The sequence below is a fragment of the Gymnodraco acuticeps genome, unplaced genomic scaffold (genome assembly GCF_902827175.1).
Source record: "Gymnodraco acuticeps unplaced genomic scaffold, fGymAcu1.1, whole genome shotgun sequence".
Lineage (NCBI taxonomy): Eukaryota > Metazoa > Chordata > Actinopteri > Perciformes > Bathydraconidae > Gymnodraco > Gymnodraco acuticeps.
In genome coordinates, this window is record NW_022992206.1 from 3,646,424 (window position 1) to 3,652,300 (window position 5,877).

The following is a 5,877-nucleotide window of genomic DNA, read 5'->3' on the forward strand; positions in this document are numbered from 1 at the left end:
TGAAGAGTATTTATGAATATTTGAATGTTGTCATTAAATATTATTGGTTAAATATGACACTTTGAATGTAAAGTTTAGAGAAATAACTTGGCTTTATGCGTTATCAATACAGAACACAATTGTGTATTTATGTCTCAATATATACTGGAGTTGCGTTTACCCTGGGAACCTGATTGGATGTGCAGCCTCATTCCCGAACGACCAGGAGCCAAAAAAAGTCATTATAGAACTGCTATATTCCAACCCTGTCTCCTAAAAATTACGTTCCCACAGAACTAAACTGCATTCTCAATTACGTTTAGCTAGAAACGTATTTTCTCCCACGCTACGTTCGTTATGAACGTATCTCAAATACGTTTATTTTCTACATATCTTCTAGAAACATATTTTCTCCCACGTTACGTTTCTTATGAACGTATCTTAAATACGTATCTTAAATACGTTTATTTTCTACATATCTTTGCCATTTATTGTCTTGCTTATAATAATGATAATAGTCATTTATAAATATCATTTTAGAGCACACATTTGAAATCAGTAGGCGAGGCTGTAATTTTGCCAGCTGTTACTCTCATGAGCGAGGCAGAAAATAATAGTTTTAACATGCCAAAAAGCTGCTGTGTCGTTTATTGCTGTAACGACTGAATGAACACAAGTGGAGGACTCAATAGCATGACTCAGAGACAGAGGATTAGGATGTAAAAAAGGTCTTTATATCCAAGGTTCGGTACACGGGAGATCAGTCAATAAGGCTAACAAAACAGACGAGGAGTAGACAGGAACCGGGTCAGGACACGAAGCTGGGTGGAGCTTGTTGTCCTTCTTTGACCTTTGAGAGATGACTGCCCCAACGCCCACATCTGAAGCGTCCACCTCGACTACAAACTGCTGAAGTGGGTCAGGAAGTGTGAGAATAGGGGCTGAAGTGAAGCTCCTCTTAAGCCTCCGGAAAGCCTGTTCTGCTAGGGGGGACCACTGGAACTTCACCTTGAGGGAGGTTAAAGCATGCAGTGGGGCAGCCACAGAACTATAGTTTCTGATGAAACGTCTGTAGAAATTGGCAAAGCCCAAAAATCGTTGCATGAGTTTCTGATTGGAAGGTGTAGGCCACTCAGTGACTGCACTGACCTTTGATGGGTCCATCTGAATGCTGTTCTCCGAAATGACAAATCCTAGGAAAGAAACGGTGGAGACGTGGAACTCGCACTTCTCTGCCTTCACAAAGAGTAGATTAACCAAGAGACGCTGCAACACCTGGCGGACATGTTGAATGTGGGTCGTCTCATCCGGAGAAAAGATGAGAATGTCGTCGAGGTAGACAAAAACAAACTGGTTGAGCATGTCACGGAGAACATCATTACAGCATTGGTTAACCCAAATGGCATTACGAGGTATTCGTAATGGCCACAAGGGGTGTTGAAAGCAGTCTTCCATTCATCCCCCTCCCTTATCCTTACCAAATGATAAGCATTTCGAAGATCAAGTTTATTAAAAATCTTTGCATCCTGTAATAGTTCAAATGCTGAAGAGATAAGAGGAAGGGGGTACCTGTTATTTATGGTAATGTCATTTAGCCCTCTGTAGTCGACACATGGACGAAGAGTCTTATCCTTCTTGTCGACGAAGAAGAAGCCTGCTCCAGCCGGAGAGGAGGAAGGCCGAATTATCCCGGCAGCAAGGGAGGAGTCAATGTATCTCTTCATTGTTTCCCTTTCGGGGCCAGACAGGGAGTAGAGATGTCCCTTAGAGGGAGAGCTCCCAGGGAACAAGTCAATGGAGCAGTCATAGGGTCAATGGGGAGGCAGGGTGGAAGCACGAGTCTTATTGAAAACCTCCTTCAGGTCCCGGTAACAGGTGGGCACCCTGCTAAGATCCGGAAAATCAGAGTCTGCTGCAGCTTGGAGAGGGGTAGAGACAGCAGTAGTCAGGGCAACAGTCACATGGGTGGAGGGCAGAGGTCTCTCTGGAGCAGGGGCGGAAGGGAAACATGTGGCCAAACAATCCTTATGCCAACCCAAAACTCTCCCGGTGGACCAGTCCATGTGGGGATTGTGTTTTACCAGCCATGGGTAGCCCAAAATAAGAGGGTGTGAAGGAGAGTTAAAAAGATGAAAACTCAGGGATTCAGTGTGGCCGTTAGCGATGATTAGTTGAAGGGGCCGAGTACGGTGAGGGACTCGGCACAATAAACGTCCATCCAGAGCCTTTGCTACAAGAGGCCTCAACAGGGGAACAAAATTAAGTCCAAGTCTCTTGGCTAATCTCCAATCAATGAAACTCTTATCTGCTCCTGAGTCAATTCGAGCAGCATGCGACAAAGTCTGAGTAGGAGTAATTAGCTGAGCAGAGGTGAGAGTACGAGAGGGACAAAAAGAAACAGTTCGGCTCACCAGGACCCTCCTACTTACTGATGAGCCTGGTCTTTTACTGGGCATCTGGCTACAAAGTGACCCCTCTGTGAGCAGTAAATGCACCTCCCCTCCCGTAGGCGGCGCTGGCACTCCTCAGGAGTCAGCTTTGCCCTTCCCAACTGCATGGGTTCCTCCTGGGCAGTAGGCGGCGCTGGAGAATCAGTCGTCTGGAAACGCTGCTTGGGGAAAAAAGGACTGGCCTGAGACTGCCCTCTCTGGCCGGGCGGAGAAAACACAGCTCTCGACTTCTCCCTTTCTCTCTCTACGAGGCGAGTGTCAATTCTTATTGCCATAGCAATGAAACTATCCAGGTCAGAGGGAAGCTCTAGAGGAGCCAACTGGTCCTTGATGGGGCCAGACAGCCCATGGCGAAAAGCGTCGAAGAGGGATGAATCATTCCAGCCGCTGTCTGCAGACAAAGTGCGGAACTCCACGGCGTAGTCGGAGACACGTCTCCCTCTCTGGTGTAAATCCATTAGAGCTCTCGCTGCTTCCCTGCCTGGAGTTGTGTGATCAAATACTTTGCTTAAAGTCTCTGTAAAACCTCTCAGGGAATTACAGACTGGGGAATCTCGAGCCCACTCCGCCGTAGCCCATGCCTCCGCTCTGCCGGTGAGGTGGGAAACGATGTAGGCTACCTTAGCCCGTTCAGACTGGAAGGAAGATGCTTGCAGCTCGAAGTGCAACCCACACTGGACCAGGAACGCACAACAGTTATCCGAGTCTCCGGAAAAACACTCTGGTCTGGAGAGGTGAGGAACCGAAGGCAGCGGTGTCGGCACGGTGGCAGGAACAGGACCGGGAGCTGTAGCCGGATCTGACGCTTGAAGCGGAGTAGCAGAGCGTTGTGGATTGAGATGTGCCACCAGCTGCTGGATCTGATCTGCCAGCTGGCAAACCTGGCTGCCGATGGATGACTGGAAACCCTCGTGCCGCTCTGACAATTCTCTTACTCCCTGGCAGACAGCGGTAAGTTGTTCATCTTGCAGGTTAAGACGAGCCCCCTGGGATCGAATAGCGGACCGCAAAATCTCCGAGTCGGCTGAGTCCATGGTTCTGGCCAGTTCGTACTGTAACGACTGAATGAACACAAGTGGAGGACTCAATAGCACGACTCAGAGACAGAGGATTAGGATGCAAAAAAGGTCTTTATATCCAAGGTTCGGTACACGGGAGATCAGTCAATAAGGCTAACAAAACAGACGAGGAGTAGACAGGAACCGGGTCAGGACACGAAGCTGGGTCAGGTACACGTGGAATCAGATACTACGAAAAACACTGCTGGAACTCTAGGAATAACTAAGACGAACTGGCACTGAAGGGACTGTGGATGCAGACTAAGGCCCAATCCCAAACCACTCCCTCGACCCTCCCCCTCCGTGACGGAGTGAACTCCGTCTGTAGGCACACTCACAGCTGAATGAAGTTCCCTCCATTAAGGGTTAAGGGTAAAAATACAGCGGCAAGCTTTGGGACGGCCTCCCCTCTCTCCGCAGGAAACGGAAACGGACGTCATGGTGTCCAACTCACATCTCCATCTGTCGGCTGCATTGACCTGCGTTGCTATCCGTCGCCTGTTAGCGGGTGCAATGGCAAGATCCAACAGAAGGCGCAGAAGGTTGAAGCGCATTTTAGCGATGTGCCAGTGGCAGGTAAACATTTCAATATTGCTAATACAACAATTATCTTCACTTTATTTCTTATATAGTAGCCTATGAACTTTGTATGTGTAATACAAATAGATATTTAGATATATTGTGATATACATTCATTTATTCTTTCCTTATAAGCTATACGTGTATATCTGTATAGTGTATGTAGAATTCCAACACAGAGAAATGTTGTCAGTAGTTTATAGAATAAAAAAGGAAAGGTTAATTTGACTTGGTCTCAGAAGTGTGTGGTGTGTGTGTGTGTGTGTGTGTGTGTGTGTGTGTGTGTGTGTGTGTGTGTGTGTGTGTGTGTGTGTGTGTGTGTGTGTGTGTGTGTGTGTGTGTGTGTGTGTGTGTGTGTGTGTGTGTGTGTGTGTGTGTGTGTGTGTGTGTGTGTGTGTGTGTGTGTGTGTGTTCAAAGCGCTGGAGGTCAGTCCAAGCTTTGCCCCTGACATCATTGCATGTTGTGCATTTCTGTGCATAGACATGAACGATGTCCTTGAGGATGCTGAAGCCTTCCCCCCTGAAGATGGGGACCAGATTCCGCAGCATGTGGACAGGAAAGTCCTGGACACCACCTAAGGAACAGGATTGCTGCACAACTCTCTGCTCCTGTCCAAATGGCACCACACCAGAGAGAATGAACTTTGTTTTTTTTTGGAAAAACGTGGTTGTCTGTTAACTTGTGTTTTTGAAATGATGTGCACACATACCTGATTAATTTTGTTTGTTTTAGTGAGCTCCACTTCTCACTTTAGAGAAAAGAGGTGAAATAAAATAAACCTGTGCACCGTTGATTTCAAACTTGGTTTTCCTGAATTGTCTTTCTGCATAATCCCAAATTGGAGACAAATGTCCTTACCTCTTGGATCATTCAATCACGAGCACAGAGCAAAGGTTCAGAAAATGAACACAGGTCTTCTAATACAATCACTTTTGTTTTTGAGTGAAACTCTGCAAATGGTTTGACATGAGCAATTAAGACCGTAAATGTCATGTATATTTTAATGCCTTATACCTATGAAGCGCACAGACATATCTTTATTTAAAATGCTGATATTCAGGGTTAATCTTCAGACTTTGGAAAAAACACTTTAGTTCCGTGCACAACATTACTTTGTGCAAAACTTTTCCTTCTACATTATGAAACCCACACAGAACAATGTAGCCATCTAACAATCAAGCAAACGCAATGTCACCTTCATCACCCGTCTACCTATATTTACTATAGAATATTGAAGACATGAAGGACAGTACGTTAAATTAGGTTTATTGTCTTCCAAATAAATAATACAAGCGAACAAAAACAAGTCTTTTAAGTAACATCAATAATCAAACATAGAAATGGCCAATGGTGGGGGGAAAAAAATAAATCACATTTTGTCGACCATTTTTTCGAACAGGGTTAGAAATTTCTCTGAGTGCTGCATTATTTGTCTGTGGCGTTCGTCCTCTTTTTCTGCCTCGCGTTCTAGGCACTCCAGCACTCCCATAGCACCTTTTCTTTTTTTGGGGGGGGCTGCTGGGTGGTTCCAGCCTCAGACAGTGATGAGGGTGGTGAGGGGTCTGGATCATCAGCCACATTTTGGGGGGGGGGAAGGAAGAGGAGCAGGAAGCAGCCTCCGGATCGAAGAGGATTGTGGGGTTTGCCAAGGCTGAGGCAACAAGGACAGGAGGACTAATTGAAGGCCTTGCACCTATGGCCTCATCCATGGCCATGAAGAAGGACCATGTTGCAGGGGTTTCTTCCCCCTGATCAGTCCCTGTTCCAGTCCTTGGCCTTTTAAGTTCCTATTGCAAACAAATGCATGTTA

General features: G+C 46.3%; 1 long non-coding RNA gene across 1 annotated transcript; it reads left to right on the forward strand.

The window, feature by feature from the left end:
• Nucleotides 1-520: 520 nt before the first annotated feature.
• On the forward strand, nt 521-4,867 carry LOC117539570. Its single transcript, XR_004568036.1, has 2 exons — nt 521-4,063; nt 4,485-4,867. It is a non-coding gene; the product is annotated as an uncharacterized LOC117539570 (long non-coding RNA).
• Nucleotides 4,868-5,877: the final 1,010 nt, after the last annotated feature.